Source organism: Pygocentrus nattereri, chromosome 2, assembly GCF_015220715.1.
Source record: "Pygocentrus nattereri isolate fPygNat1 chromosome 2, fPygNat1.pri, whole genome shotgun sequence".
Taxonomy (NCBI): Eukaryota; Metazoa; Chordata; class Actinopteri; order Characiformes; family Serrasalmidae; genus Pygocentrus; species Pygocentrus nattereri.
Window position 1 is genome coordinate 44,766,313 of NC_051212.1, and position 24,748 is coordinate 44,791,060.

At 39.1% G+C, this 24,748-nt stretch overlaps 1 long non-coding RNA gene across 2 annotated transcripts; it reads right to left on the reverse strand.

The window, feature by feature from the left end:
* Positions 1–11,402: 11,402 nt before the first annotated feature.
* Positions 11,403–14,019, reverse strand: LOC119262092. Of its 2 annotated transcripts, XR_005129414.1 has the most exons (7): positions 13,934–14,019; positions 13,713–13,856; positions 13,359–13,514; positions 13,123–13,185; positions 12,851–12,952; positions 12,339–12,426; positions 11,403–12,175 (listed from the first exon to the last, which is right to left on the reverse strand). It is a non-coding gene; the product is annotated as an uncharacterized LOC119262092 (long non-coding RNA). The 2 variants fall into 2 exon arrangements; XR_005129415.1 differs by lacking the exon at positions 13,359–13,514.
* Between the last annotated feature and the right edge of the window lie 10,729 nt (positions 14,020–24,748).

Genomic DNA, 24,748 nt, shown 5'->3' on the forward strand with positions numbered 1-24,748 from the left:
ATAATTAATTCCAAAATGCAAAATTAATATAAATATACCATATACTTTAACATAAAGGTCACTGTGAACTAAATAATAAAAAATATTGAATTTCAGATAATCCTATTATTTTAAAATCTTATATCACTGTAAACTTAGACTTTGTATTATTTATTCGCAGTGATAAAAATTATATAAGCATATTAATTTTACTTCTTTGAACTAAAGAGTACTAGCCAATTAGGTTCAAGTCTCGAACGGTCCTGATTCCTCCTGTCAGGTTTCTTGAACACGTGGAACCTTGAGTGATCTAACAGCCCAAAGAATCCAGTAATGATATGCAATAAAATGTTACTGAGCTGCGCAAATCAGGGAATATATATTAAATATGAATTGTAAGAACAGACATCTTACTCATGGCTTTCTAAGATGGTCTTTAGCTTTTTATCTCTTCCTTTACAGTCAGTAGCACCGCTGGAGAGCACAATTCACGTTCATGCCTTTGTCATATTTGCTTTTTTTCACTGTTGGGACATAGCAATGGGTAGAACTTCATAGACCAGGGTCTACACAGATAGCGTACAGGCTTACTCTATCAAACTGGGATGGGATATTTAATAATCCACAAGTAGAAATGAAGCCTGTACAACTGTATGGATTCTCTCAGCACTGAACACTCACTGACCCTCCTCTCTATGAGCAGTCCACTGGCATGTCAATGCTTGCTTGCCTCAATATAAATGTTTGTAAGCAGATGACAGAAATTGTTGAAAGGAGTCTTAATAAAATCTTTTGAATAAATTATTTAACCACACCTAACATCATCAACACTCAGAAAGCATTAGTCAGAGAGGTGGAGCTCTTTGGCTCTACTGAACATGCTTCCTTCCTCAGTTTCTTTCTTTGTCATGTAGAGCTGTCACTGAACACAGACGATATCATGCAGCCATTTACTAATTTTATTTTAATAATGCTTGTAGGTAAGTGAGTATAAAATGCATAAACTATAAATGCTACAATTTTAGGTAATTTTAGAGTTTATAACACCACATTTTATCACTCAAAAACAACATAGAAAAAGAACTGAAACATCTTTTAGTCGTTTTAAACGCAGTGACTGGGTTTGATTTTTAAATGTTTTTCTCTTTTATGTCAGGTGGAGTTTATTCAATCAATCCAGTGGAAACTGAAAAGCAGGTTTCAGTGGGTGACAGTGTTTCCCTCTCCTGCAGATACAGCAGCAGCAATGTGTACAGAATTCACTGGTATCGCCAGTATCCCTCATCTAAACTGGACTTTCTCCTCCGTATAACTGAATCAGGGAGTGTGAGTGGTTCTCCACCACCTGGCTTCTCTGCTAAGGTTGAGAACAAAAAAGTGGATCTGGAGATCTCCTCTACTAAATTATCAGACTCTGCACTCTACTACTGTGCTCTGGAGCCCACAGTGACAAGGAACCCAGGTACACTGTACAAAAACTGACTGAGTGATGAGGTGATGTGGTTTTGCATTGGGTTTCCTGTCAGGTGTTGCTCTCTTACTCAGCCAAATCCACAGAAAATGTGGTTGATAAATTTGAGGTCATGAATTCAGACCACATCAGGTGCTACTATACATTGCAAATAACCCTCTGAGCTCTCATCTCCACTAATAACAGTCTGAAGAGAATGAGGGTGAGTGCAAGGGCACAGCAGTTCATGCAACAGCTACTCTGCCTTTAGACAACACTGTCTATTCAGCTCCAGGAGAATTCCCTCGGGTTTACATCACATCACTGCCAATATCAGTCTAAGAGACCAGTGATTGAAGCAGTAGTAGTAGTACTGCTAGTAGTTGTAACAACACAACATATTGAGACAATTTACCAATTACAGGTAAACAATGAATTTTACAGTAGGACATCAACCACAGTGCATTTAAAACACAGAAGTGAGCCTCCTTATGCAATCCCACTGAGCAGAATACAGTGTAGACTCCTGGGAGGGGGGGACTGTGCTAAAACAAACAGATTGTTTGGTCTCATATTAAACACAAACTAGTTTGGCAATGTTTGTCAACTGTCTGAAGCATCGATGCTGAGTGTATAAATACTGACTGTTCTTTCTGTAAAAGGTTGTCCTCAAGTTTACACACAAGACTTCAACATTTAAAGAAATAAAAGGGGAAAGTTTTCCTTTATAAAGTTACTTCAACTATTTGTTTATTGGTTTGTTGTTAAGACCAGTTAAAACTTACCATTGGAGCATATTGGTCCATTTTTCTTGTCGAGAGTTTTAGACACATACTTAAGTACTTTTGTTCAGTAATGTGTTGTCCTGTGGTGTCTGTAAGACAGCAGCTGAAAGGCAGAGGATGCCTTGGATCACACATAATTTTCACTGCTTTGCTAAGAGATCTAGTGTTGTAAATATCTTCTAAACTATTGATGCAGCTTCTGGTCATCCAGGATTGAGGTCACCCTGCAAATCCTCTTTTAACCATGTTTTCAATAAAGTTGTGAGGCTGTCAAACATGTGAATACAAACAGAATGTAATGATGGGAAAATCATTTAAACCCTATATTTCAGTGAAAATAGTAAAAAGACAACATGATGGATCAAATCCATCATGTATTGTCTTTTGAAAACTATAGGTCCATTTGAAATTAAAGCCAGCGACCTATTTCAAAAAAGTTGGGACAGGGGCAACAAAAGCCTGGTGAACTTGTGTAAGTCGAAACAAAAACTACCTGGTGGAACATCTCACACCTAATTAGGTTCATTTACAGCAGGTCAGTAACATGACTGGGTGTAAAAAGAGCATCTCAGAGATGCTGAGTCAGATAGGGATCAGCTCACCACTCTGTGAAAGACTGCAAAGGGAAATAGTCCAACAATTCAAGAATAACGTAAAACAGCAAAGATTTGTCCATTTTTTTCTTAGTGTTGAAGTTCTTATGTTGACAATAACTATGCAGACATTTATGCAAAGAACAGTTATTGTAATTACATAATAGAATTTTGGTGAATCTCAAGAAATGATTCTCTGGGGAAGATGATGTAATGCCTTCTATTATAAACCACTGTATAGAGCATCTGTGGGAAATTATCAGAATAACACACGTCATATAATATCAGAGGTACACAGACGCTCCTGTACTTTCCATGATTTACACCACACAAGGATACACACTCCTGGTCCGTTCAGAACTCGACTGGCTTCACTACACTAGACAGACAAAGACTAGATGAAGATTTGGTATCAGTTTGTGTAACTTTCCCCTCAGGGACTGGACACTGGTCAGCAGAGTACTGTCAATTTTGTTGTTCTCTTCAGTCTGTCTATGCTCTCTTTTTTTACCTGTGTTTACTTGTCTTTTTTCTGTTTGAGTTTTGTAGATATTATGGGTAAATTATTCATATTTATTAATGTATAAGATATTATTATTACTAATACTAATACTGAGTTCTTCCATACGTAACTTCCATAAATAAAATTGTTAAATATATTAATTACATCTACGATCTTTTGATTTGCCACCACCAACAACACAATGTTTGCCAATGACCTTCATCATATGTAATTGAAAAGTTATCCCCAAGTCAAATAGAGATGTAATGATAGAGATCTACCAGAAGAGGGCAGGTTTAATCTAGATTTGCGTGATTGAGGTTATGCATTTGCAACAGGAAACTGAAGTGACAAACCAAGTAAAATAAACATAAGAAACCAATCTGATCCTGAGTGTTGCATATTATTCTGTAGATGAATATTTATTCAAGATCAGAATCAGAATAATAAATTGAATAATATACACTGTGTGCACAATTATTAGGCAAATGAGTATTTTGACCACATTATCATTTTTAGGCATATTTTCTAACTCCAAGCTGGATAAACTTGAATGCTTAATGGATTTAAACATAGCAGGTGGTGTGTATCTGTGTAATGAGGGAGGGTGTGGCCTAAGGAGGTCAACACCCTATATCAAGGTGTGCATAATTATTAGGCAGCTTTTTTCTTTAGGCAAAATGGGCCAAAAAAGAGATGACAAAAAACTGACTCTGAAAAGCTAAAAATGACCAAAAGTCTCTCAGAGGGATGCAGAACTCTTGAAATTGCTAAGATATTGGGGCGTGATCACAGAACCATCAAACGTTTTGTTGCAAATAGTCAACAGGGTCGCAAGAAACGTGCTGAGAAAAAAAGACGCAAAATAACTGACAAGGATTTGAGAAGAATCAAGCGTGAAGCTACCAGGAACCCATTATCTTCTGTCATATTCCAGAACTGCAACCTACCTGGAGTATCAAGAAGTACAAGATGTTCAGCGCTCAGAGACATGGCCAAGGTAAGGAAGGCTGAAACCCGACCACCACTGAACAAGACACATACGCTGAAGTGTCTAGACTCGTCCAAGAAGAATCTGAAGACAGATTTTTCAAAGGTTTTATGGACTGATTAAATAAGAGTGACTCTTGACGGACCAGATGGACGGGCCTGTGGCTGGATCAGTAACGGGACAGAGCTTCACTTCGAGTCAGACGCCAGCAAGGTGGAGGTGGGGTACTGGTATGGGCTGGTATTATTATAGATGAGCTGGTTGGACCTTTTTGGGTTGAAGATGGGCTCAAAATCAACTCCCAAGCCTACTGCCAGTTTTTAGAAGACACTTTCTTTAAGCAATGGTACAGGAAGAATCTGCATCTTTCAAAAAGAGAATGATTTTATGCAGGACAATGCTCCATCACATGCATCCAAGTACTCCTCTGCATGGCTCGTCAGTAAAGGCATTAAAGATGAAAAACTCATGACATGGCCCCCTTCCTCACCTGACCTGAACCCAAGTGAGAACTTATTAAACGGGAGATTTACAGTGAAGGAAAACAGTACACCTCTCTGAACAGGGTCTGGGAGGCTGTGGTTGCTGCTGCACAAAAAGTTGATCGTCAACAGATCAAGAAACTGACAGACTCCATGAATGGAAGGCTGTTCACTGTTATTGAAAAGAAGGGTGGCTATATTGGTCACTGATTTTTTTTTTTTTATATTATTTCTCAGAAATGTTCATTGGAAAGCTTTGAGTAGTTTGTTTATAATTCTCACTTGAACAGATGAAAATAAAGTGAGATGGGAAAATGTGTTTTTCATTTAGCTGCGTAATAATTCTGCACCATTATAGTTGCCCAATAAATGTGCACATATAGATATTCTCCTAAGAAAGCCAAAACTTCACTTTTACTTTCTTAAACATTCATGTTTGAGGTTTATTAACAATTTGGATTAACCGAGAGCACTGTAGCTGGTCATTAATAAAAATAATCCTCAATAATAAGACTTGCCTAATAATTGTGCACACAGTGTATATACACAAACACACACACACACACACACACGCTCTTCTGCCTTCACATGCATATGAATTTGAGTGAGATACCATTCTTAATTCATAGGGTTTATTGTGATGTCGGCCCACCCTTTGCAGCTATAAAACCTTCAACTCTTCTGGGAAGGCTTTCCAAAAGGGTTAGGAATGTGCTTATGGGAATTTTTGACCATTCTTCCAGAAGCACATTTGTGAGGTCGGACATTGATGTTGAATGAGAAAGCCTGCCGCGTAGTCCCCGCTCTAATTCATCCCAAAGGTGTTCTATCGGGTTGAGGTCAGGACTCTGTGCAGGCCAGTCAAGTTCTTCCACACCAAACTTGCTCATCGATGTCTTTATGGACCTTGCTTTGTGCACTGACGCGCAGTCCTATTAGAACAGGAAGGGCCCATCCCCAAACTGTTCCCACAAAGTTAGGAGCATGAAATTGTCCAAAATCTCTTGGTGCATCTGCTGACCCATGCAGTCATTTTACATGTCAATTCACTCTTGCATTTACGTATCACTATGTCTCATATATATATATATATATATATATATATATCACTGTCGGAAGAAAACCTTGTATCTCCGAAATGGTAACTTTAAAGGAGAAGGAAAAAACATACTTTACTTTTAATGTAAGTCAATGGAACCAGATTTTTTTTCCAAATCATTTTGGATGCTTTCTTTTGGTCCATTCTTTATGATATTTCCACACAATGTAAAGGGTAACAGGTATTTTCAATTGATGTCAAAAACTGAAAAACGTCAAAAATGGAGATACGAGGTTTTCTTCCGACAACAGCAATATATATATATATATATATATATATATATATATATATATATATATATATATATATATATATATATGACAAAGTGAATACAGTGGTTATGTGCATTCCAGTGTGTGTAATAAAGTGCATCTGTGTAAAGAAACAAACATAGATGGAGAATCCGAGACACGTGGTGCTTGAGGCTGCCCAAATTTCTTGAGGAATTCAGATGCTGCAAGGCTGTTGGGAGAGTGGAGTGCTGAGGCAGGGAGGGTCACAAACACAGCCCTATGGAGCACAAGTGCTGAGGCAGGGAGGGTCAGAAATGTGGTCACCCACCCTGGGTTTCCTGTTGGATAAGAAGTTGTGAGTTCAAGAACAAACAAATGGGGGGACATTGAGCAGCTACAGTTTATCCAGTAGAAGGTCAGGAATTAATGGTATTGAAAGCGGAGCTGAAGTCTACAAACAGTACGTGGGCATAAGTGTTAGGCCCATCCATGTGCTGTAAGATGTAATAAAGAGGCAAATTAATGACATCATCTACAGATTTAGCGCTATAGGGCTCTGGGGTCATCAACCATGACTTTGAGGAAATCTGAAGTAAAAACACTTAAACACTTCATAACTACAAAAGTTAAGGCAAGTTAAGTCTGTGGCCATTCAGGCAGGAGATCTTTTGCTTTTTAGGAACTGGTATGATAACAGAGATCATCATACCAATACATGTTGAAGAAGTGTGTGTCCATTTAGCCGCTATATCTGCTGCCGATCTGTCTGCCAGTAACACACCTTTGAGATGTTACACCTGGTTTACAAAGGTGGAGAAAATATAGGACAGAAAGGAGGTAAAACATATACTTTATGGGACAACACACCTTTGCATGTGTGGCTGAAGACACCTTTAATGACACCAGTAAGGGAGATCAAGCACAGTAACAAGGGCTGATGGACGTTACCCTTACTTACAACCACTTGTCACCAGCCCCTGCCCCAAAATCCCTCAAACAGCACCAGCAGAAAGATTTTAATTTATTTCACCAAGTATGAAAGGAAGTTGTCTTGTTGAGTGGACACATATGTGACAAGTAACATATTGAATATAACTGAACAGAACCAGCCAGATGCTCACAATGAAAAAAAATAAGTGAATAGACAGGCAGTAGTGAAATCTAAAAACAACAAATTACAGAAAAAGAGAAACAAAACAAAAACTATCAGGCAACCAGATCAGAAAGGGAAAGATGAAAAGGCCAAAAACACGGTCAGGAAACACAGGAGGTAAAATAACAGACAGAACTGCTCAGTAACTCTACAGAGAGAATTAATACCTCACAAATATTCTAGACTAAACGCTGAACTTATATACCAAACTATATTGAGTCACATGACAAACATCATATGTGTACCAGGTTTTAACAGAGAGTTCTTCTAACAGATCCACTGACAAATGTAGGAGGAGTCTTTACTTGCTTGAACAGTAGCAGCGCATCTCTCCTCATTATCTGAACACTGGAACCACCATGATGTTTCTCTGCTCTCTGACTGTCTTCATCATCATGCTAGGTGTGTTATTAACTACAGTTATAACTGTGTAAAATATATTTGTCTATTTTCTGTTTTTAACTTCATAGTGTGTTTACAGAATGTCAGTGATAGTTAGTTTAAAACACTGGGATGTTTTATTTCTTCACAGAGAGCTGTGTTTCACAGTCAATAGGACCACTGGACAACAAAGTGCTGGTTCATGCTCGTGAAGATGAGACAGTTACTCTGTCCTGCAAGTATGAATCTAGTGGTACTGGGAACTATCTACACTGGTATCGTCAGTATCCTGGATCCAGACCAGAGTACTTACTGATGAAACTGTCAGGATCAAATGTTATTAATTATGCAACTCCACGTTTTCCACGACTGGAAACTACAGAAAATAACAAAACAGTGAATCTGATCATCTCCTCTGCTGAAGTATCAGACTCTGCGCTCTACTACTGCGCCCTGCAGCCCACAGTGACAGGAAACCCAGCTACACTGTACAAAAACATTTCACATGCAGAATCACATTTGTTTCACAAGGGGGAGCTGTTCATCAAATCATATTTCTCTTTGTTGAGGTTTACAAATGTTAACTGCCTTGAGTTTAGTCAGTGAGAACATTTCTAGAATCACAGCCTGACATTAGTTTGTTAGGTAACACTTAATTTATAGGTTACCTACATAGAGACTACATAAAACATGCATAAGGAATAACATAACATGAATATTATAGTCATGAAGCAATACTGCAGCACTTGTGTCCAGCTCAATAGTCCATCTGTAGCTCTGCATATTTTTTCAGCCCTCTTTTACCCTGATCTTCAATGGTCAGGGCCCACAGAGCAGGTATTATTTAAGTGGTGGATTATTATGAGCACTGCAGTGACACTGACGTGGTAGAAGGGTGTTAGTGTGTGTTGTGCTGGTACGACTGGATCAGGTACAGCACTGTTTCAATTTCTAAACACCTCACTGTCACTGCTAGACAGAAACTAGCCTACAAACCAAAACATCCAGCCAACAGCATCTTCTTTGCAGTGTCCTGTGGGCAGTGTCCTATGACCATTGATGAACAACTAGAGGATGACCAACACAAACTGTGCAGCAACAGTTGAGCTACTGTCTGGCTTTACAACTACCAGGCAGACCAACAAAGTAGGAGTGACCAATAGAGTGGACAGTGAGTGGATACAGTCTTTAAAAACTCCAACAGTCATGCTGTGTGTGAACTATAAACCACCACTATGTCAGTATTAGTGCAGAGTTGAGAATGACCCACTATCCAAAAAATACCTGCTCTGTGGTGGTCCTGTGATGGTCCTGACCATTGAAATACAGGGTAAACAGGAGCTAACAAAGTATGTGGATGGACCACAGTCTGTAATCGTAGAAGTACAGAGTGCACCTATATGATAGGTGGAGCAGATAAAATGGACAATGGGTGGTTTTAATGTTATATCTGATTGGTGTATATTTAACAGAAAATTACTTAGAAGCCTCAACAGTTAAATACAGCATCATTTTTAATATTTATTCTATCAAATTTCACCTGTATTACAGCTTCTGTTCTTCTCTGGTGATCTATTTAAACATCACACAGCATTCAACTTTCTTGAAAATGGGGTTGTACAAAAATAAAGCAGCAGTCAAATTCTGTCAAACATGTAGATGAACTGTGATGAGCTTCAGTGATCTGCAGTTTATGTAATACAGAGAAACTGCGTCCATGGTTGTGTATGAAAATTCCAGTAGATCAGCAGTTTCTGAAATACTCCGACCAGCCCGTCTGGAACCAACAAACAAGCTACGTTCAAAGTCACTTAAATCCCCTTTCTTCCCCATTCTGATACTCGTTCTGCACTTCAGCAAATTGTCTTGACCTCCTCTACATGCCTAAATGCATTGAGTTGCGGCCATGTGATTGGCTGATTAGCTATTTGTGTTAACAAGCAATTGAACATACCTAATAAAGTGGCCGGTGAGTGTACATTATTCATCTCAGGTCTCAATAGTTAAGGATATTTGTTCATAATGGTTTGACAAACGCATGAACATTGAAGGGAAACAGCTGACCTATTTGACCAGCTTATCAGACTTCACAGCCATCATTAATGACGAGGACTGGAAATTTCAACTCTTTCGAAGGTAATTGCAAAACTTTAGAAAGTGTGAAAGCAGAGCCAATTGCCACTTCTCTGGCAGTGATTACACCTACTTGAGCTCAGCCAATAGCATGACTACGGTCCTGCAGCTATAAAACCCCAAAACCATTAGGAGCCCCAATACAGCAGCCATAAACAGCTGAGCTTTTAACCATGGCTAAAGTTATTAAATAGCTGGTTTACAATGATTGACAGTAGTTTTCCCATTCATCTATTGTCCTGCTCATGTGTAATTGGCTATAAATACGCTGCCACAGCAGCTATTGCTATTTTAATCACACTATTTTTGTGATAATGGCAAGAAACTGAGTTACTTTCTGGATCAGCTCAAAAAAAGTTTACCTGTCATTTTGGGGCACAAGACCCCACCCACTGATATGGACTGAGCTTTCCCTAAATTCACTTTACTCTGAACCTCACAGCTCTTTGAGCAACACGAACTTTACTGCTTATCACATCCTCAGTGGCTGCACAGTCAGAACAGCTCCCATGCAATAAAACTGTTTCAGCAGTTTGGACTCCTCTGCCAGGCTCAAAGGCTCATGGTTCAACCTTTCTCCTTTGACTACTCGTGTAGCTGTTTATGTAACAGATCAAGACCAGCTTGATCAATACGGCCTTCACAGTCACTGGAAGGAGACTCTCCTCCTTAGTGAAGTGGGTCACTTGCTTTTCCTTTGTATTACTGATGTTCAACAGCTCTTTCTTTCTTTCAAGTGACTCAACATTTGCTTGCAGGAGACTAATAGAGGACAGAGTTTGCTCCATGTGGTGTTGGTGCTCTGTTCTTAGAAAACAGTGCCAACAGTGTAAACACTGAACACACTCAACAAAGGCCTTGTTGTTTACACAGTTCCTATTTTACATACCTTAGTGTCACAAACACTAGTGTTCTGTCCCAGGAAGGCCAAATCCTCCTTTGGGGGTGCCATTATGGCCATTTGCTGTTATTTTTTGAGTCATGAGAACTGAAAACAGTTGACGTCTCAAAACATAATATGACAAATATTATCACAATAACACAATAAGATGTTATCGTATTGCCCACCCTTATCAACAAGCACAGGAATGTAGAGGATCCCTGAGTGAAGCTCAGAGTGGAATAGTAGTTCTCATAGTTTCCACCTGTTGTTCCTCATCCACTTAGTACTCTGTGTACTGTAACTGCACTTTGTAGGCACTAGTTTACACTTTCCACTGAATTGATTGCAGCCTTCAGATTATTCAACAAAATGGCTGAAATTGCGTTAGAAAAGCAAAACCCTGACTAATGAAAGGCTCCAACAGAGTTTTCTGAAAGACTTTTATTGGTTTTAGAGGTTGAAAAGTGTTGTACTGCTTGTTTCACTCCAGTGGGGCTGCTGTTCAAGAGATGTATTTGATTGGCTGTAGCATAAAAGTGGAGTTAAATGTCTGTTTCAGCTCTGTGGAGTGATGGAGCACTCAGGAGGGATGTTCTCCTCTGCTGATGAGGATCAGTTTCAGGTGCTCTTTCACAGGTTCAGAAGTTCTCTAGCTGTGTTCTTCTCTGTTTTTTCTGCAGTTGTTCTGTGGAGCACTCTTTTCCTCAGGAGGGATGTTCTCCTCTGCTGATGAGGATCAGTTTCAGGTGCTCTTTCACAGGTTCGGGAGTTCTCTAGCTGTGTTCTTCTCTGTTTTTTCTGCAGTTGTTCGGTGGAGCACTCTTTTCCTCAGGAGGGATGTTCTTCTCTGCTGATGAGGAACAGTTTCAGGTGCTCTTTCACAGATTTTGGACTTCTCTAGCTGTGTTCTTCTCTGTTCTTTCTGCAGTCGTTTTGTGGAGCACTCTTTTCCTCAGGAGAGGTTGCAGATGTCCTGCTTTCAAATAACATATTTCTCTCCTATCCTCCTTTCTCTGTGCCCTCCTCTATTGATGAGGGTCAGTTTCAGGTGCTCTTTCACAGGTTCCTGAGTTCTCTGACTGTTCTTCTTTTTCCAAATTCTTTTTGATGTCTCCACTGACTTAATTCTCAGGCTGCTCTAAAGGTTTTCTTCAGTGGTCAGTATTAAGCATCAGTTCTTCTCCCACTCTTCCACTGCCTGTTTCCATTCCTCCATTTCTTATTCTGGTGTCTCTCTCCAGTCTGTATTTCATCAGGGTCATCATGCAGAGTGGTCATCATGCTGCCACCAGTGTGGTGTTTTCAGTGTCCAGTCATTTCTGTCAATGTGTGCAGGAGCAGACTGAGCAGCATTTCCTCTCATTCTTCTTTCACTCACACATCCTCCGTTGCATGAAGGAGTTTGTGGATCGTCTCTCCTCTGGAATCTGGATTCTGTCTGCCAGCACTGGGCAGCTCATCTCCAGCCATAGTCATCAGTTCTGCGTCTTTCTTCAATGCTTCAATTTCAGCTGGTAGAAAAAAATCTGAGAAATCAGCACCAAAGCTCATCTCCAGTGATCTAACCTCGAAGAATTTGTGACTAATATTTCTATGATTAAAGTTGTTAACATTTGTTTAATTACAGATACAGACACCCGTATCAGATCAGTGCCATCTGTACATTTTACTCACCAGTCTGGTTGATGTTTCCTTCAGTCTTATCCACCATATCAGCCCAACTTTTTATGGGTACAGGATCAACTGTCATTCCCGTCTTTTCCTGCAATAAAACGGGTTTTCCAATAAAAAAGAGATTTGATTATTTCAGTTTTTGAATGTTCGTGTGACATTTGAAGGAGGTCTTTTGGTTTCTTAGTCAGAGTTTAACCTCTTCGTTCTTAATATATTATGGTTTGTCTTACGTACCAAGGGCTTAATTGAAAGTAGTCTTTGTGTCGTCCCCAACATCCCCAAAAGCTAATATTACATTTCTGTAATATAGTGGTAATGGTAAAGTGAAGGAATCTGTGAAGGAGCTGATGTCTTTCTTAAGCAGTGGAGGACTGTAATACTACAAATGTCATGGATGTCATGTGAACAGTTTAATTAAGCATTTATTATTCAGTACAACTTTATTAATCGATATTTTTTTTAAATCAGTGGCATTTTAGGTTTATTATGTATGATTAATTTCTAATTCTTACCCAGCGATTCGGCCTCGATCTTCTCAATGAAAAGGAGCATTAGCTCTTTAACAGCTTCGACCTCCGCTTCCGTGAGTGTTGCCTCTGTCGTTTCTTCTTCTGCTTTAACAAGAATAAATATCACCATAATACAAATCAACAACCATGTAAACAGCTTTATTTTAGACAAATGAACAAATATCTTGCAGTATTTCATTATAAATGAATATTTTTAAAGTGATATCTCTGTGACTGTAACTTGTTATTGTATTTGTTTCTTATGTGTTTCTTACCCAGATATTCAATCTCTGTGTCCAGGTGGTCATCTGTGTCCATCACCTCAAACATCTCCTCTTCTACTTTAACACAAAATAAATATCAATAACTATAGAAATGAAGAACCAAGCATTTCCCCCTTGATCTCTATGGAGCTTAGAATTTACAGATTCAGAGAGTTTAGTGTTCTTGGTAATTAGTTAGTGATGGTCCTCATCTTTGATCTTTGTTGTGTGTGTTGGATGTTTGGTACCTTCAGTCAGTTCAACATCCACCTTTCATGTCATGTTTTCTTGTTTTAACATGAAATATGTAGCAGCCCTTGGCTTCAAGAAGCAACGCAGAGAGTCTCTAAACGGGTGCTTTATTTTATTCAGCTTGCTGAACACTCTCACGAGCACCGTGAAAACTATAAGATACAGAAAATACAAAAAATACATGCTTATAATTTCCACAAGTTCATATATAACAAGCTTAACGTTTTTACCTAGCAATACAAGCTACGTGCCTTAAAGCAGGTGGGTTTAGCGCTATTGCGATAAGTTAGACAGAACAAAAAACATACACCTCAACTCTACAAAATACATAAATACTGCTAGGTGCATACCTCACTCCGCATACCAAGGGGTGCAATATCTGAAGAGGCCTTGAACCTTATTCCCCGCTGTTATTAAAGCTGAAGCTCGAGCTGGCAGCCATTACATGGTAGTGAGCAGAGAACAAAAAACAAAGGACTCGCTAGCTGACCTCTCTGAAACAAAGAATTCACTTAAGTAATACAGAATTATATTTCTGAGAGCTTTAACATCTAAATAAGAACTAACTTACAGTAGTAGAAAATCTGCTAACATGGAGGACAGTGTGAGGAGCGCGAGGCTACCTTTTCCTAACGTGCTTTGCCACCACAATTCCACTCGCGACTCTTAAAGGCACAGTACGTGTACAAAGTGAATGAGTGAATGGTCATTTACAAAATAGTTTCACAGTTCAACTGTGTTTTTTCATGATATCTAGTGTTAATTTGCGCTACTCACCCAGAGGATGGTCATTAGGTGTGTCCACCTCATCCGAATATGTCTGCATGGTGAGTGTTGGAGCTTCTGGCTCAGTGTCAGTAACATCACTTCACATCCTAATTTAAAGAAAATGTCAGATAGTTTTTTATGAATTCTTGGCAAAACATCACCAATAGTTAGTATTTCTTCTCAGCAGTAAAGCTAAAGTGAAGAAACCAGCTATTAGGGGTGTACTTTGTATACTTCTGGTGCTGGTCCCAAGCTAAATGGTATAATAAATGATAAATGGTGAGGGTTGCGTCTGGAAGGGCATCCGGCGTAAAACTTGTGCCAAAACTATCATGTGGATCACAAATATGATTGCCATACCGGATCGGTCGAGGCCCAGGTTAACAACGACCGCCTCCGGTGCTGTTAACCAGCAGGGTGCCGGTGGAAATTGGACTACTGTAGGTCACAGACCATCAAAGAGGAGAGGAGGAAGGCGGGTTAGAAGGCAGCGAGAGAGAAGGAAAGGCAGGAGTGTGGAGTGTGTTAGAATAGGGACTCTGAACATAGGGACAATGACTGGTAAAGGCAGAGAGCTTGCAGACATGATGGAGAGAAGGAAGGTAGATATTCTGTGTGTCCAGGAGACCAGATGGAAAGGAAGCAAGGCCAAGAACATTGGAGGTGGATTCAAACTGTTCTATCATGGTGTAGAGAGGAAGAGAAATGGAGTAGGGATAATGCTAAAGGAACAGCTTGGGAAACGTGTTCTGGATGTAAAGAGCGTGTCAGACAGGATCATGAGCCTGAAGTTGGAGGTTGATGGTGTAATTTTGAATGTGGTCAGTTCAAATGCACCACAGGTTGGTTGTCAGTTAGAGGAGAAAGAGGAATTTTGGAGTAAGATGGATGAAGTGGTAGATGGTGATTGGAGATTATAAAGTGGTACCAGGGGAAAGTGTAGCAAGGCAGCATAGGGTGGTTGTCTGTAGAATGAGATTAGAAACAAAGAAGAGGAAGAGACTGAAGACAGAGCCAAAGATTAGGTGGTGGAAGCTGAAGGAGGAGGATGGTTGCAGGCAGTTCAGGGAAAAATTGCAACAGGCCCTTGGGGGCAGTGAGGAGCTACCTGAGGACTGGGAAACTACAGCTAAGGTGGTGAGAGAAACTGGCAAGAATGTGTTGGGTGTTTCGTCTGGTCAGAGGAAAGAAGACAAGGAAAGTTGGTGGTGGAATGAGGAAGTCCAGGAGAGTATTCAGAAGAAGAAGGCAGCTAAGAAAAAGTGGGATAACCAGAGAGATGAAGGAAGTAGGCAGGAGTACTGTGAGGCTAGTAGTAGACAACGGGGGGGGGGGGGGGGGATAGTGGATCAGGAAGTGCAGAGAATTGGTAAGGTGGAAGTGAGGGCAGCTTTAAAAAGGATGAAGAATGGAAAGGCCATTGGTCCAGATGACATACCTGTGGAGGTATGGAGATGTTTAGGAGAGAAGGCAGTGGACTTTTTAACCAGGTTGTTTAACAAAATCCTGGAGAGTGAGAGGATGCCTGATGAGTGGAGAAGCAGTGTACTGGTCCCCATTTTTAAGAACAAGGGTGATGTGCAGAGCTGCAGTAACTACAGAGGTATAAAGTTGATGAGCTACACCATGAAGGTATGGGAAAGAGTTGTTGAAGCAAGGCTAAGGCGAGAGGTTCAGATCAGTGAGCAGCAGTTTGGTTTCATGCCCAGAAAGAGTACCACAGATGCAATTTTTGCATTGAGAGTGTTGGTAGATAAGTACAGAGAATGTCAGAAGGAGCTACATTGTGTCTTTGTGGATCTAGAGAAGGCATATGATAGGGTGCCAAGAGAGGAACTGTGGTACATGATGTTCATCAGCTCCTTGACAGCCTCAGCCTCGGCTTCAGCAGACACCTTCTCTAGCCTCTCATTCTCTGTTTTCACAGGAATAGACACTGTCAGTTTTCCAACTTTGTCATTTTCATAATATCAGTTATTAATGACTATAATTAACTAAATGATTTTCCATTTTTTCTGTAATAAGAACAAAGATTACAATAACACTTGATTAATATTTTACATTTTCAAGAGTTGCTTTATGATGTATATTGGTAGTAGTTGTGAAACTTTAGTGATATTGGTGATTGAATATTTATGCGGACCTTTGGTGGTCAGAGCTGGACTAATTCATCTTAGCATTATTATCACTAGTTTTTAGTCCTGTTTTTAGTCTTGTTTTTTGGCAGATGTTAAGGTCTATTTCTTACCCAGAGGTTGGTTGTTATCTGCATCTTTCTCATCCAGGTCTGTGTACATTAGTGGTTTCAGCTTCAGCTTCAATCTGAAGGTCCTCATGTAGACGAGTTCTCAGCTTCTCCAACATCACAGAAGAAATAGTCTCCAAGCTGCCAGACTCAAGACCTGCTGGGACGTGTGGAGCATTGCTCTCTTTCCCTCCAGCTGCTGGCTGTTGTCTTGCTTGGCTTTCCTCTGCTCTTTCTACATCCGTTGTCTTAGTTTTTTCTGATGTTTATTTTTCTTGTTCTCCACTTTTTCTTCCTCTTGATTTGCACTTCACCTTCATTTGCTTTATTCTCTGTGTCAGAGTCAGACTGTCGGCCTCCGCAACATCAAAACAAGAAGCAGCTCATTGTGCTGCTGGTCTTCTCTGGTGCATCTACACAGAATGATTTGAAGTCGCAGTGCGTGTGGAATTCGTCTGTATCATAGCCATTATGACATCACAGTGTTCTACTGCTGGTCCATCAGGTGAAAAGGTCACCTATTGTGATGTCACTGACCCACAAAGACAACATTCAACACTGTAGTTGCTGCAGTCAATTGGATGTGAATTAAAGCAAAACAGGTATTTGTGTGTTAAATTATAAGAGAGGTTTTTCTCCACATCCTTAAAATTCAAAGCTCATTACATACGAATGTTTGTTATTCATGACTTTAGGGACTTCAATGCACATTAATGGAGCTTTTCCTAGGTTGTACAAGTGTGTAATAAAGCTTTGATTTGGCAAGGGGTTAATTTCCCAGTTATCTACAGCTCTGTACAAAACCTTTAAGCTCTTTATTTTGGCAGACATTTGTGCCTTGATGGTATAACACTCTATTACATTGTAATAAATGCACAAATATAAATACAGTAACAAGAACTTTTTTTTCAGAACTTTTCCTTACTTCTCACTGCATTCCAGGCATCATGTGCCTTTGTTAATTTTTGTCAACAGCACGTCTGATTTGACATGATAATGCACCACATAATCATGTAAAACAACATCATTTCAAATATTTGATGAACATATAAATATAAAAAAAAAAACATTTAACTAGTAGAGCAAATGTGTTGCATTCAAATTTGTGTTTGAATTGATATTGATATTGAACTTGATTGAACTTGATCTTGAACTGTCACGTCACAAAGAAATTATATTGTATACAACTTACAACCTGTAACTACAGACCTGCCCACCTGTATGCATTTCACATCAAAGTATGCTGGTATGATTTGTCATTCTATGCAAAAAAGCTGTTGATGTCTGTGAGTTGCAGTTGTGCGGAGATTATCAGTGCTTACAGAACAGTGAACAACTGAGTTTTCAATTGAAAGAGTGCAATTAGTCCTGTTTAACTGGATTTAGTTTAATCTGATATGTGAAATATTGAATAAAAATCATTATTTTTGTGGCAATGCTGGGGCTTTGGTCTGTTCCAACATAGCAAATCCCTGAAAAACAAAAGACTGTGATATTTATTATTTGTCTTGAACATTTCTTGAAGTATCCTGATGTTAAGTCCAGTAGAAGAGGTACTGCTATCCTAGCAAATAAAAATATCCCCTTTATTATTGAAAAAGAAGAGGATGACTCAGAAGGTAGATATACAACCCTATTGCAAAAATGGGATGCTGTGTAAAATACAAATAAAAACAGAATGCAATGATATGCAAACCAATAAAACCCTATATTTAAATGAAAGTATTACAAAGATGTCACTCTAAATGTTGAAACTGAGAACTTGTTTTTGAAAAAAGAAAAAAAAAACATGGCCATTTCGATCTAATGCCAGCAACACATTTAAGAAAATTTGGAACAGTTCGGACGTTGTGTAAAACATAAATAAAAACAGAATACGATGATCTGCAAATCCTTTTCAACCTATATTCAACTGAATCCACTACAAAGACAAAATATTGACAAGCATTGTTTTTTTTTTTTGCAAATATTCACTCATTTTGAATTTGATGTCTGCAACACATTCCAAAGAAGAAAGTTGAGGAATGCTCAAAAAACATTCCACAGGTGAACAGGTTAATTGGAAACAGGTGAGTGTCATGATTGGGTATAAAGAGAGCATCCCTGAAAGGCTCAGTCATTCACAAGCAAGGATGGGACGAAGGTCATCACTTTGAAAACAACATCGTTGAGAACAATGTTTCTCAACGTGCAAATCTCTGCAAGTAAGCAGCAAGGCAGAAAACCAACACTGAATGCCCGTGATCTACGATCCCTCAGGCGGCACTGCATTACAAACCCATGTCATTCTGTAACGGATATTACCACATGGGCTCAGGAGCACTTCAGAAAACCATTGTCAGTGAACACAGTTCGTCGCTCCATCTACAAGTGCAAGTTAAAACTCTGCATGCAAAGCGAAAGCCATATATCAACAACACCCAGAAACGCCGCCAGCTTCTCTGGGCCCGAGCTCATCTGAGATGGACTGTCGCAAAGTGGAAAAGTGACCTGTGGTTTGACGAGTCCATATTTCAAATTGTTTTTGGAAATCATGGACGTCATGTCCTCCGGGCCAAAGAGGAAAAGGACTGTACGGATTGTTATCAGCGCAAAGTTCAAAAGCCAGCATCTCTGATGGTGTGGGGGTGTGTTAGTGCCCATGGCATGGGTAACTTGCACATCTGTGAAGGCACCGTTAATGCTGAAAGGTACATAAAGGTTTTGGAGCAACATATGGTGCCATCCAAGCAACGTCTTTTTCAGGGATGTTCCTGTTTATTTCAGCAAAAAAATGCCAAGCCACATTCTGTATGTGTTACGACAACGTGGCTTCGTAGTAAAACAGTGCAGGTACTAGACTGGCCTGCCTGCAGTCCAGACCTGTCTCCCATTGAAAATGTGTGGAACATTATGAAGAGCAAAATATGACAACGGAGACCCCGGACTGTTGAGCAACTGATGTTGTACGTCAAGCAAGAATCGGAAAGAATTCCACCTACAAAGCTTCAACAATTAGTGTCCTCAGTTCCCAAACGCTTATTGAGTGTTGTTAAAAGGAAAGGCCGCCCGAAGACTGCTGGGATAGGCTCCAGCATCCCCCCGCGACCCTGACGGAGAAGCGGCTTAGAAAATGGATGAATGGATGGATAAAAGGAAAGGTGATGTAACACAGTGGTAAACATGCCCCTGTCCCAACTTCTTTGGAACGTGTTGCAGTCATCAAATTCAAAGATTTGCAAAAAACAATGAAGTTTATCCATTTGAACATTAAATATCTTGTCTTTGTAGTGTATTTAATTGAACATAGGTTGAAAAGGATTTGCAAATCATCGTATTTTGTTTTATTTATGTCCCAACTTCATTGGAATTGGGGTTGTACTGTTTTCAATTAAATAAAGGGTTTAAATGATTTTCTGATCACTACACATAGTTTTTATGTATTTTTTACACAGCGTGCCAATATTTTTGTAATTGGGGTTGTATTTTGGCTTTTTCTTTGATCAGCACCTTACTATCTTAAACATACATGCTCCAAATGAAGATGGTCTTTGATAGTTCTGCTATTCAGTCTATATTGTAAAGGTCTCAGGTTTTTAGCAGGCGACTTTAACTGCATACTGAATGCGGGTCTGGATAAATCTTCTTCAGCACCAGTGGCCAATCCAAAATCTTCACACAAACTCAAGTTCTTGTGTCAAGAATCAGCTATACTGACTTTATTCGAGGAGTTTCACCAACAGATAAGGACTATATATTGTACTCCAATCAATATAATTCATATTCTAGATTAGACTGTTTGTTTGTAGCTTTCAACCATGTACATGTGGTGAGAAGTTGTAGGCCCTGTTGTATTGTCAGACCATTGCCCAGTCTATATGGAGATCATTTTACCAGAGGCTAAACTCCTCATTATTGAACATGGAATAGTTATGTTCATATACCAGAGAGAAAATATCCCAGTACTGGCAGAACAACCAGCATTCCCCTACTTCAGCAGTCGTACGGGATGCTTTTAAGGCTACTTTAAGAGGTCACTTCATTACTTATACATCATTGCAGGTAAAATTACAGGCACAAAATAGGACAGATCTTGAATCTGAGGTGCACCATCGCAAACCAACTGGAACCTACTAACAAGCGTAAAACTAAGGCTTAATGTGGAGTATACAGATTCAAAAATGAACCTAGATTTCTTACTAAACAAACAAACAAAGTCAACTTCTAGCATATCAGTTGAAAACAATGCAAAATGAAAGATGGATTAATGCCAGAAAAATATCATCCAGGTCTATGACTTTTGACCCCCTTTTGATCAATGATCCACTTAGAAACTTTTATAAATTGCTTAATACATCTGATTGCTCAAACTCAATTGAGGAGACAACATCTTACCTATATGTGATTCCTCTGCCCACTCTTTCAGAAGCAGACTGTGCTATTTTGAACTCTCCTTTCACTCCTGAAGGGGTGTTGGAGGCCATTAAATCAGTAGATCACCAGGCCAGGATAGACATCCTTTAGATTTCTATAAGGTGTTCTGGCCTGAGATGAGTCCCATATTAATGCCTGTTATTAATGATATGTTGGTATATAACTCAAGAGCACAGAGGCTGCCCAATTTCAGTGTTATTATATACATTAATAATAGATCCTTCTGCTTAATTTACTAGAACAAATACTAATATATCATGGCGTATCTTCATTGCTGATGATGTGTTGCTGGACTTGACAGATCCACAGACCTCAAAGCCCACTGTCTTAAATATTATTATTCAGTACAGTAAACTTTCAGGTTACAAAATTATTCTGAATCAATCTGTGGCAATGCACTTACATATTCCTTCCAATATTATATTAAATTATTGTTTTTATCAAACTGACTCAACCAGTTGATAAGTGAAAGCTGTCCACCAATAATAAATAAAATAAAAGGAGATCTGGCTGATTGGGCCAATCTGCCTAATTCATGTTCTGGCAGAATTAACCTGGTTAAAATGAGAGCTCTCCCATACCTGAATTATTTATTTATCTTCCCTGATATTTATTTTTTTAAAGGCTCAAAACCCATATTTCTAATTATATATGGAACAATATAAAAACACGTATCGAGGGACTCAAACTTTTCAAGCCCAAAATATGAGGGGAGCATCTCTGCCAAACATGCAGCTCTACTATTGGTCCTCCCAAATTAAACAAATCGTACATTTGTTTCAGAATAGACCTGACCTAACAGACCTAATTAAAAATGACTACACCAGATGGAATTGCTTCCTGTTAAATAGACAAAGTCTAGAACACAGAACCTCTGCTTCCATACGTTCATGCATTGGCTTTACGCTTTTTGAGGCACAAACAAAAAGCAACAGCACTTCATAACAAAACATCATGGGCCTCTACAAGTATTTGACCACCTTAAGTCATCTTACTCTTGATATTGTCTGTAATACAAACCAGCCTTAATTTGCAGTATTATAAATCGATGTGACTGCAAAGTAGTGAATATGAACTTAAAGCACAAACAATGTCATTCACAAGCTATTCTTGTGTTACAATATGCCAAACACACGCTCTCCCATATTTAACATGTAAGAGAACTTCTAACTAATCAGATCTCATCATTTTTCTTTTCAAACAATTTGGCTTGATCACAGAAAGTAAATCAATAAACATTGATCTTTATTCCTCCAAGAAGTTCTCTAACCGCTGCGCTTCAGCATCACCGAAATGTTTCAGTAGAGCTTTAACACTACAGAACTGACTTACTAATCAGCATTTTACATATAGACTGTGTCACAGATGTAGTCTCTTTGCCCTCTTGCTATTCAGATGTTTCATATTTATGGGAATTGCTATTACCCATAAACTTTAGTTGTACTACTACAAAAGCCAGACAATGTTTTAGGATGATCCCCCTAGAAATGGTGATGACTGGTTACCAACTTGTAGCCAGATGTACCAAACTGCATATTTGCTAATATTCCCTGTAGAATCATTGTGTGGCAGAGCACATGTATCTTGAGATAATTGCCTGTCTTCTTCATTCTGTCAGCAAATACTACCTGGTTGAGGAATCCAAACCCTTTGTTTTGAAAATAAATACTACCATGTTGAAAAAATAGCTTCTGGATTGTGACATTTTGGGAAACTTTGGGGACATTTGAACTTAAGTGTCCATCTCAGCACATAAAATAAGTGACACTCATATTTCATCATTTTAACTGCTGCTTATAATGTTTTAGTCCTTTATATCTTACAACAAGAATGAATGTCCATCACCTCAACAGTGTTTCTTCATCATGTCATGTGTGGTCTTCTAAGCTGCTTCTCCTTCAGAGATACCGGGGATGCTGGAGCCTATCCCAACTGTCATCGGACAGAAGGCAGGATATAAACTGGACAGGTAGTTCTAAACAGTTTTCACAGTAAATAGTATCAAACGCTGGAGTTAATGTAGAACTGCTTATTCACCAACCTATAATGCTGTAGACTGCTGGACACATAGCAATGCAGATAACGAAATGGCATAACATAAACAAAACAGGCTGTAAAAAACTTTCTTTATTGTTTGTCTTTTTGATCTTTTATTCAGAAATGGACAAAAATCTAACCTTTATTTGAAGCAAAATGATTGAAAGAAGAAACATAAATTGGGCATGAAATTTTCTCAAATCCATTTGTACCATAATTGTTGCCATTGTTGCCACCCCTAGAAATTCTCATGAGTGAAATCTAACTAAACTATATTTTTATTCATACTTTATGCTTTAAAGTTCACCCGAGCAATTAGGAGAACTAAAATGGTCAGCCAAGACGTCCAGTTTCACTAAGGTTGAAATATGAGGTGAAACACAGGCCAAATCCCTTTAGTCATCCATCACTAAGAGAAAGACAAAAGAATCCAGTAATGATATGCAATAAAATGTTACTGAGCTGCGCAAATCAGGGAATATATATTAAATATGAATTGTAAGAACAGACATCTTACTCATGGCTTTCTAAGATGGTCTTTAGCTTTTGAGTTCTTCCTTTACAGTCAGTAGCACCGCTGGAGAGCACAATTCCCGTTCATGCCTTTGTCAGATTTGCTTTTTTTTCACTGTTGGGACATAGCAATGGGTAGAACTTCATAGACCAGGGTCTACACAGACCCAGGCTTACTCTGTCAAACTGGGATGGGATATTTATTAATCCACACGTAGAAATGAAGCCTGTACAACTGTATGGATTCTCTCAGCACTGAACACTCACTGACCCTCCTCTCTATGAGCAGTCCACTGGCATGTCAATGCTTGCTTGCCTCAATATAAATGTTTGTAAGCAGATGACAGAAATTGTTGAAAGGAGTCTTAATAAAATCTTTTGAATGAATTATTTAACCACACCTAACATCATCAACACTCAGAAAGCATTAGTCAGAGAGGTGGAGCTCTTGGCTCTACTGAACATGCTTCCTTCCTCAGTTTCTTTCTTTGTCATTTAGTGCTGTCACTAAACACAGATGATATCATGCAGCCATTTACTAATTTTATTTTAATAATGCTTGTAGGTAAGTGAGTATAAAATGCATAAACTATAAATGCTACAATTTTAGGTAGAGTTTATAACACCGCATTTTATTACTCAAAAACAACATAGAAAAAGAACTGAAACATCTTTTAGTCATTTTAAACGCAGTGACTGGGTTTGATTTTTAAATGTTTTTCTCTTTTATATCAGGTGGAGTTTATTCAATCAATCCAGTGGAAACTGAAAAGCAGGTTTCAGTGGGTGACAGTGTTTCCCTCTCCTGCAGCTACAGCAGCAGCAATGTTTACCTTTATTGGTATCGCCAATATCCCTCTAAACTGGACTTTCTCCTCCGTGTAACTGAATCAGGGAGTGTGAGTGGTTCTCCACCACCTGGCTTCTCTGCTAAGGTGGAGAACAAAAGAGTGGATCTGGAGATTTCCTCTGCTAAATTATCAGACTCTGCACTCTACTACTGTGCAGAAGCTCCCACAGTGACAAGAAACCCAGCATCACTGTACAAAAACTGAGTGAGTGATGAGGTGATGTGGTTTTGTATTGGGTTTCCTGTCAGGTGTTGCTCTCTTACTCAGCCAAATCCACAGAAAATGTGGCTAATAAATTTGAGGTCATGAGTTCAGATCACATCAGGTGCTACTATACATTGCAAATAACCCTGTGAACTGTCATCTCCATTAATTTCAGTCTGAAGAGAATGGGGGTGAGTGCAAGTGCGCAGCATCTCATGCAACAGCTACTCTGCCTTTAGACAACATTGTCTATTCAGCTCCATAAGAACTCCCTCGGGTTTACATCACATCGCTGCCAATATCAGTCTAAAAGACCAGTGGTTGAAGCAGTAGTAGTAGTACTGATAGTACTAGT